Source organism: Uloborus diversus, chromosome 9 (genome assembly GCF_026930045.1).
Source record: "Uloborus diversus isolate 005 chromosome 9, Udiv.v.3.1, whole genome shotgun sequence".
NCBI lineage: Eukaryota > Metazoa > Arthropoda > Arachnida > Araneae > Uloboridae > Uloborus > Uloborus diversus.
This window is the reverse complement of record NC_072739.1, coordinates 58,952,907-58,962,962: the sequence shown is the minus strand read 5'-3', so window position 1 is coordinate 58,962,962 and position 10,056 is coordinate 58,952,907.

Here is a 10,056-nt window from a genome sequence, read left to right as displayed (position 1 = left end):
TAGGGATAGTTATAATACGTTATATCAAGGATTTCTGAGCTGGGTTGCTCAGGAAGAGGTGAAGGGTGTCGCAGGGCCGATCCTAGGGTGTTGGCCGCCCGTGTGCAAAGACCTAATGTGCCGCCCCTCAAGAGTAATTTGCATATTTTGACTAATCTTTAACGTCTATATAAATCTTTCTTTAAATTTCTATGCCAAGTTCGAATTTTAAAAAAAGGGGGTGGGGGAACAGAAGAATGATCTTATAAAATGGAAGAATTTTTTTATAATAAGAAACTCCTTAGGTACAATTTATAACTTTGAATCACAAATTCGCAGATTACCATCTGTGAATTTGTGCTTTTTATACGTTGTTACTTTTCGCATTTTATAGTCTTTCTTCGGTGACAGCAGACGGAGGAAGGAGAAGCGTGGGGGGGAGGGGTCCGGGGTTCAGGGGAGGAGGATTGCTCCAAGAAAATTATCGAAATTAGCGTATGAAAAATATTTTTAGTTAATCTTTAGTTGTGTTTGGTTGCAAGGACAAAAAAGTCAAGTATATTCAAGGTACACGGAAAATTTTTTGAAATTGACGTCAAATATCGCAATTTTAGGAACTTTTTCGAGACTTTAGGTGAAAGTAATGTTGCATTTCTTTCCCGAAATTCTTTCAACATTGAAATCAATTTGAAGCTATTTTTTAAGACTGTCGCTTAGGAAGGATCGGCTATATTCTTTGGATCGGCGTTCTTCCCGAAAAATCTCCGAAACTAAAATTTTAAACCCGCAATTTTGGGTTAGCTTTGTTGACGTTGCAAGAGGGAGGGAGATTCAATCGTCTCCCGTCGAAGGATTTCGAAATATAAGTTTAAAACGCAAATTTAGGCCGTCTTTGGTGCACTGTAAAAAAAATTCGGAAACGTTTCTGAGTATATCGTGCAGCTGCGGTTCATGAAATTTTCAAAAACGTTTCTGAGTATTTCGGAATTCTCTTTCTGTAATGTCCGGAAACGTGTCTGAGTATTTCGGAATCCTCTTTCTGTAATGTCCAGAAACGTGTCTGAGTATTTCGGAATCCTCTTTCTATAATTTCCAGAAATGTTTCTGAGTATTTTGGAATCCTCTTTTTGTAATTTTCAGAAACGTTTCTGAGTATTTCGGAATCCTCTTTCCGTAATTTCCAGAAATGTTTCTGAGTATTCTGTGCAGCTGTGGTTCATGAAAGTTTCGAAAACGTTTCCGAGTATTTCGGAATTCTCCAAACAATTTTCAAAAACGTTTCTGAGAATTTCGGAATCCTTTTTCCGTGGTTTTTTCTAAAAAATAATTCTTTTTTAATAGTATTGCATGCCATATCAGTTTCAATTCTTTGATATCTAAGAGCAATGAAACAAGCAATTTTAGAATCATTCGTGGATTTTTCTTTTCTGAATTTCTAATGACAAATAGCATGGTTAACAGCATAACATATGCACAGTTATAAATTTTTGAAAATTTATGAAATAATATAGTAGTTTCATTCGTAATCACAAAATCGTCGGGGGAGGGAAGGGGAGCACTTTCTCAAAAGTGGGATTGTTTGTTAAACAATATTAAACTTCAGTTTTTCTCTCAATATTTTCAAGACAAAATTATCAACATATTGTATTTTTAATGCAGAACTTAAAAACAATTCTTGTATCAAACTTGATAGCTTTTATTTTCGGATAAAATTTGACAGAACTTACCTACACTTTTCGTTCCGAAATTATTTCACGTCAAGTCAATTTCTTTGACGAACAAAGTGTACCGAAAAGTACCAACAGAGAAATTGATGAATTTAAATATGACACCAAAGTCCCCCTGCTGGAACCATTCGGGTTTATTCCTCTGTTCTTGCCCTTTTCCAGTTTATCACAAATATAGATACTTAATCAAAATAGGTTACTGATTTAGAGTGTGCGCAAAATGCATTATATATTTTATTTATTAAAACATTGAACTCTATTACATGATTATTCCATTTCATATATACGAGAGCTCCCCCCCCCCCCCACACCATAAGAGTGATGGTGTGCACCCATAAAATGATATAAAGCGCCCCCCACCTTAAAAAAAGCAACCCCTTAAAAATGTCAATGGCACAGTCTGCGTGGTGAACGCCCCTCGTCTTCTCACCATATGTGCATTGCATATTAATAACATAGTATTTAAAAACTGATCACTTTTAAAACGATGACATGAAATAATATTACTTTTTATTTCAGCATGTAAATGCAGCTGTTCCATTTTTGCCACTGACTCATTTCTCCTGACTGTTCTACATTAAACTAGTATATCCACGAAGGAAATGTTATTTTCGGAACTAATGTCAAGGAATTTTTTTATTGTTAACCACATTTAACAAAATGAATAAGCAGATGAATTAATTTCATAACTATGTTCTTACTAATAGATAACATGGTCATTTTCTAATGGTATAAATATTTTTAAATGAATGAATAAATTATAATAAAAAAAGATAAATTATACCGGCACATTTTTTGTGAAGCATATTACAATACTAGAAAATATTTGCATTACCATATTTCTAATGAATTAAACAATTGATTTTTTTTTTCTTTTTGAACCAAAATGTATGTACATCCAAGTATTTCGAAATAACTTTTCTGTTATTGCTTCTCAAATATAAATCTTACTTCTTTTGCGTAATTAATCAGTTTCAGTTAGTTACAACAAATAGTACACCGCGCACATAGGTATGTAGGATAACTTTAAATTAATTCGATAAACCCAAAAACAGTTACAATTGGAGCCTCATCAAATGCAAATCAACAAAAATATAAATGTATATAACAACATGTTTTAAAATATTCATTAATACTTACAAGTGAACATGAGCGGAAGAAAATCTAAGTACCTCCATTACAACTGAATAAGTAATCCAAAGGGTTTCGTTTCATTAAGTATAAACACGGATGTTGAAACTATTCACGCTTGAACACACAATATATATCTAATTATGGTCGCATTGGAAATTGTAAAGAAGCAAATGGTTATTAACTAACTTAATAGCTGCCTACATCGTCTAAAAAATCAAGGGCAGTCCAAAATGCAAAGGCGTAAAATTAGTTTCGACACATTTTACTACTCTCTAGACATGAAATAACAAGCAATCCAATGCTCTACAGCAACCATAGATAAGAAAAAAAGAAGTTCTCGTTATTTCCGACTCATTGGCGCCTGTGTTGGAAGGATGAAATAGGTTTCGAAGCGTTGCGTCATCACTTCCGCTTCTAGATATCTTGAAATAACAAAAAGCTTTCTGAATATTGAGGAATTCGCTATTGGATGAAGGATTCCTACTATTTCGGAAACGTTTCCGATATATCTAGAAACGTTTCCGAAATTTGTTACAGTGTGACGGTAGGGGATCTGGCGGCTATCCTCCAGTGATTTCTCGGCACTATTTTTTCAAAAACCCGTTTTTGGCTAGATTTGAAAGCAAAAGGGGAAACATGAGAATATTTCGAATCAAAATATTTTTCGGAACTGAAATCCATTATTGGCTATTTTTTGGGAAGAAAGGTTTTGAGAGTTCTTAAGCGGATATTTCTAAAATCGCAATTGTATATTATCTTTGGTAACGTTAACAAAACTGGGAAGCTTCTGCGGATCTTTCGGATAATTTTCAACATTAATATCTGAAAAATATAACTATAGACTTTTGTCCACCTCACCTCGAAGATTGACGGATATGCCCTCTAGCGCCGTAAAAAGTTACATGAGGCAGTTCTCCGGAATTCTTTAGAAATATAAGTCCCAAAATCGATTTTTAAGCATTGTTTGATAACGATGGGACTAAGAGCGGGCGGGGGTTCAGTGTGCCCCCACGAACTGTGTTTTTGAAACTGAAGTCAATTTCAGGCTAGTTTAGGCAGGAAGCTGTGGCTCCACGGAACCGTCTAAAAACTAAATTTTCAGGTATAGTGATTGCGTTGGAGAAAAGGGGGATCCGGGGTCTTTCCCCAAAAGTTCTTGAAACTGATGTTTGAAAAACGCAATTTTAGTTTGTTTTTCAATACGTTAAGTGGGAGGGGGTGGAATTAGGGGCTTCTCTAAAGACGCTAATTGAGACTGTCTTTGGTAGTAATAATGTTTGCGAATGGATTTCGGGGTCCTCCGCTGCAAAAATTTCGAAAAATGCCAAAGCAGTTTTATATGACGTTTGATGATAGGTCGTCTGAAAACACGTTTTGGATTTTGGAGCCAACATTTTTAGGCTATGTTTGATTAAGTTAAGGTGGAAAAGGTGAATCAGAGACTTAATTGGGTCCTTAAGATCGATGGTTCAACCAGCGAAATTTTCCGAAAGTAAAGTCCTAGAAACGCAATTTTAAGCCTTCTTTAGTTTCGTCAAGGAGGTCATGGTATCCTTTTGGATCTTCGTTTTGGAACTACATTTAAATTTGCTCCCCAGGGCAAGGGCCCTGTCCTCCTATCTGATCTGAAACCGGGCAGTTCATTCAAGATTTTAATCAGAAAAATTGTCGTAAAGGAGGAAAAAGTACAACATTTTAGTTCGTCATTCATATATGTTACTCTCAAGGGAGTCGCAATTTTCCACTTTCTCTCCACGCATCCACGATTGTTAAACACAGAGTTTGTTACATAGTTTGCTGTTTGAAATGCTTGCGGGAGTATCTAATCAGTATAGCTTTTTTTTAAATAAATAAAAACCTGTCTTCATTGTTTAGGTCTATAAAAGCTTGGGGAGTAAACATTAGTGGCCGCCCTCGGTGCTCCTTTTAGACGGCACCATTTCATGCTTTAGAAGGGGGCCTTTCCCCTCCCCAATATCCATGCCTGATTACCGGTTCTGTCACAAACTTTGCAACCAAATGAAGCATGTGTGTTAAGAGTAGATATTAATGGACAATGAACCAACACAATTCTCCCTAACATTCTATTTTTCTTATACTATGCTATGCTGTCGGGAAATCGACACATACTTTGACAATTGAACATTTAAAAATGAGCATATTTATTCTACTTATTATAAGTTATCTTGTGAGAAATTCTTGAGGAATTTTGCTGGATTATAAGAACTATATGATGCGGCCTTCGGTCGCCCCTTGCTGTGGCCGCCCTTGTGCGGCGCATACTCTGCACACCTGCTAGGATCGGCCCTGGGGTGTCGCGAAGTGTCCATGGTAACTATAATCCTCATATAAATAATAGCGAATGATCGAGTAACGCAGACGTCATCAACAATGAAACTCGCGCCACGACATGGTATTTTGATATTTTTTGGTAATATTTGACATGCAGGGAAATGCTTTATTTTGACAGGGCTGAACTCGATCCTCTAACTGGACCGTTTTACTGGTAAGACTCATTTTAGGAGAATGAAGAAACGTAAAAATCGTTGACAATGAAAGCTATCTACTGGAGTTTCGGGTTAATCCACTGGAGTTAGGATTAAAATTTTGACTATTGAAATGTCATCAAACAGGCAATTGCTTCGTTCAAATGTAGAAGCAATTTGCACCCGTCATACCTTAATGGGCGATTTTCTAGTATGTAATAAAACTAGACTGTGTCGTGAGAAAATTTTAATTCTTCAAAGGATGCCGCGAATCGTTAGAGTTTAGGAACCCTCTGCGTTAGAGGGCACCAGTCAATGGTATTCAGAAGTGATCAGGGAATCCGTACCTCTTTCTCAAGAAAAGAACGTGTTTTGGGAAAGTGAAGTAATTAAAAAAAAAAAAAACAGATAATGTGGGGGAGAAAATCCCAATTCTTTCAAAAAGAAGACTTTAAATTAAAAATGTTTAACAGATGCGAATTATTGCTTAGCAAATTAATTTCCCCTCTGTTTCTTTCACTATAATCCCCTCCCCCTCTTTTTTCCAGTCTATCTGAAAAGAAGGGTCTTCAAAATGTTTCTCTCATTAACCCTGCAAGAAATTTAAAATAAGTTTTAGTTGTTTGGTTGGAGTAATATTGGAAAATTGATGTCCTAAAAACGCATTTATTTAGGCGTTTTTCGAACAGCAATTGCAAAACATTGCTGGAGGAGAGTCCTAAAACCACCATCCTTACTATACCAAAAATAGTCTGAAATTGTGCCTTTTAAGATTTTAATTTTGAAAAATTTCGGAAGGAGATCCTTAACCTCTCCTTACCTCTAAACGACTCCATTCTCTAAAGATAACCTGAAATTGCGTTTTACCTTTCAGGGGAAGATTCTCGAAGTCTTCCTTTCCAAAGATTGCTTAATGTTGGGACAAAATCTGAATTTCTTTTGAAACGAACCTTAAAATAAAAATGTCAAAAGTTGCTGACCATTATTCAGGTAATTATGAACAACAGCTCTTATTTTCTTATTTCTTTCATTCCCCCCCCCCCCCTCCCATCCCATTTTTTTCTTTTTCCTATTCGGTCTAAAAATAAAAACGTCTTCAAAATGCTACACTTCGCAAGCCTTCTCTCCCCCCCCCCCACCCCCGAAAAAACCCTAAAAGAGCGTCTCAAATCTCGTTTTCAAAGCTTCAATGTCGAAAAATTTCCAGGGGACAATTATTTAACAAATTTTTTTCTAATAGCATCGAAAATCATTCAAGATTGCTTTTCTGGAGCTTCAATTTTGAAATGACCCTAACGTTACCAAATGTGGTTCACAATCGCGTTTTTATGACCTCCAATTTCTAACAATTTCTAAACATTTAAGGAAGAGAGTGTTTAAATCTCCCTCCCCCCCCCCTAATATCACTCAATATCTCTTTAAAACTTCGTTTTTTAGGACTTCAGTTTCGAAATAGTTTGGGGGGAAAGCTCCAGAACCGTCCTGCCCTTAACATCATCGAATTTAGTCTGAAATCATTGAAGCTGCGTTTTTAGAACTTCAATTTCTAAAAATCGGGAGGAGGGATGATCGATTTAGGTTCTTCTTTTTTTTTTTCTTAATTCAAATCGATCGGGGGCAACTTCAAAAAGCCCCATATCATTTCATTACCCTAACGCCGACAAATATAGCCGAAAATGGCGTTTTTAAAGCTTTAATTTCAAAAAATTTCCAGAGAAGTCCCACAGAATTTTTCCTCTCCGTAGCATCAGCAGAGACCGCTTAATAGGCGTTCTTAAACCTAATATTTAAAAAGAATTTCCGAAGGAAAAACCCCTGGATCCCCCCCGCACGGGTCATCTAAAGTGAGAACTTTTAAGAGTGCCCGCTTAAAACTATTCTTCGATCGTGCCACTCTGGGTGACGGAATGAAGCCTCTGAAAAAAATGAAAAGATCAGGACGCTGTTTCTCCCCCCCCCCCCAAAAAAAAAATGAAACTTCCAAAAAAAAAGTGGGGGGGGGGGAGAGCTAATCTTGGTAATATGGGCCCCCTCCAAAATAAAAGCATATATACGCCATTGTATCAAAATGAAAAAAAAGGAAGCATGAGGGATGTTTTGAATAAACTCAGAAGTTATTAAGCTTATGATATTATTGATTTATTTTATTGCTGTTTAAGTGATAACGAGGCAAATATAGAAACAGTTTTCACATTAATAAGCAAAAAAAAAAAAATTAAAATATGGTTTTCTGTTGCCTTGCTCATTGGCATTTGCTCCCCGGTACTTCATGATGAAAATTTATTCAAACTATTTTTAACACAACCAATGGGGTCGTTTCCAAAATTTTAAAAGGATTTTTTTCTGAAAGAGCATGCTTAAAAACATAGGATCTGACCATTTTTTAAATAATTTGTTTAAGTTCATTATTTTTTTTAAAAAAACTTAAATCGGAGCGCTTTTATTGTTTACGGCTTTTGACGATGACATCACAAATGATGAAATGCCATTCAGTGTTGCCACTCACAGTGCAAAATATTTAATTCGCATCTTCACTCACGGGTATTGGCAACGATATGGTTGATAGCAAGCGTAGAGCGCAATATTTAGTTTGCTTCTTGATTATCATAACGTGGAAACGTAGTAGAAAGATGCGACAAAGTGCATCATTTGTGACGTCATCAAGACCACTTCTTGTTTGAAAAATCGGACATTTAATAAAAAAAAAAAAAAACTGTTGGGAAAAATGAAAGTATTTCTGGGTCCATATTTTTTAATTTTATTTTATTTTATTTATTTATTTATTTATTTATTTATTTATTTATTTTTTGCTCATTCTGTTCATTTAAATGACTAAAAGTAGTACTTTTGACTGAAAGAAACCACCCCATTAGTGATGTAGGATGGGAAGGTAAATATTTTTTGGGTATTCATTCGAAGGCAGGGTAAATCCCCTAGTACAAAGTTTCCCAAACTGTGGTCCGCGGACCCCCAGGGGTCCGCGAGTCCATGCCAGGGGGTCCGTGGTTTTATCCCTCTAAAACACTAAACATAATTGAGATTGAAGGATGAGTAACGATAATTTAATTTAAAAAGGAAAGACCATTTATGAGGAATAAAGAAGTTCTTGTTTAAGTACATGCAGGACGTAGCAACCCCCCCCCCCGGAAGTAAATACATTACACATTACATTATTAATTTTGTGTACATGACAAAGCTCATATTGTTACAAAATTATATTAAGCAAACATTGAGGTACATTATTACAGCTGGGATATTATACTGCAAATAAAACTTTTGCTCCAATATGTTTAAGACGCATCGTGAAGACACTAAAACGTAGAAAAGTTGGGCTAAATTTAATAGTCAACATTCAAAATTTCAAGTAAGTTTGCAGTCGGTTTTAATAAATATGGAGCACCACTGTTTTATAAATTTGTTGCACAATACAATAATTGAATTGAAAATAGAATTTTACTTCCATAACTCAAAATAACAATGTAAGAAATGAAAACCAGACAAGAGTTACAGAACAATGAATAAATAAATTTAAAGGAAAAAAGCGTAAAAATATATTAGGAAAAAAATAGATTTAACTATGTCAAATTATTTATTTATTATTTATTTATATATATATATATATATATATATATATATTTTTTTTTTTTTTTTTTTTTTTTTTTTTTTTAAAGGAGGGAGGGGGGATCGCGGAGGTCTGAAGTTTGGAAACCTTTGCCTTAGTAATTGCACATTTAAAAAAAAAAATCGGTGGTATCAAAAGGTGATGATTTTCTTTTTAAAACATAAACGGTAAAATGGAAGATTAAAAATATAAAAATTTATATATTATAAATTTTTTGATTAAAGGCTTTATGAAATCCTATCAAAAAAAAAAAAAACTGTCAGAATTTAGAATGAACTATTCTAAAACTTAAATAGGATGTGTGCTTTTTTTTGTAACAAGTTAAGTTTTTTACTTTTTGTAGAATAGCTTTTTATATCTGAAATTTGGCTATCAATTGATTAGGCATATCCAACATATTTAATGTGAATATCATATTAGATTGTTAAGTTGTTTCACACAATAATTCTTTAAATATGTGATCAAAATACAATTTTTGGGCAAAAATTTGTTTTGTATATGGTTGGTTATATGCATAGTGGAATACATACAGAAAAGTATTTTAGTTGAATATAAATTTTTTAAATAAATACCCGGGTAAATACCCATTTTGGGTATTTACCCGGTTATATATATCCTGGGTATTTACCCTTAAAATAAATACCCGGGTATTTTACATCACTAGTTAGAAGAAACACTTTGAATAAGGAATACAAATTTGAATAATATTTACATTGGTTAGAACTGTTTCTGTTTCGATCTTGTTGCAAAGATCTTCACACAAACGCTAATCCAATACTAGTTAAACACGTTAGTGTTACAAATGGGACGCGACCGGCATTTTCTTTCAGAAGTTTTTAGAAAAGAAACTTTTTTTGTTCTTTTTTTTCTTTTCATTTTCTCAATTTTTATTATCTTTTAAATTTTTTGAGATTGCAAAGATTTCTTTCTTCTTTTTTTCCCCATCAATGAAATGAAATTAGGGACCCCCATTTCTGCAAAAAGAAAGGCTCACTACCCCCCCCCCCCGGCACGCCTTGTGTACCACGGCACGGCTTGCTGGTTCATACAAAATGTTCTTCATGTGCGTAGCCTACGAGGATGAAACGCAGATTCTCGTAGGCTACGT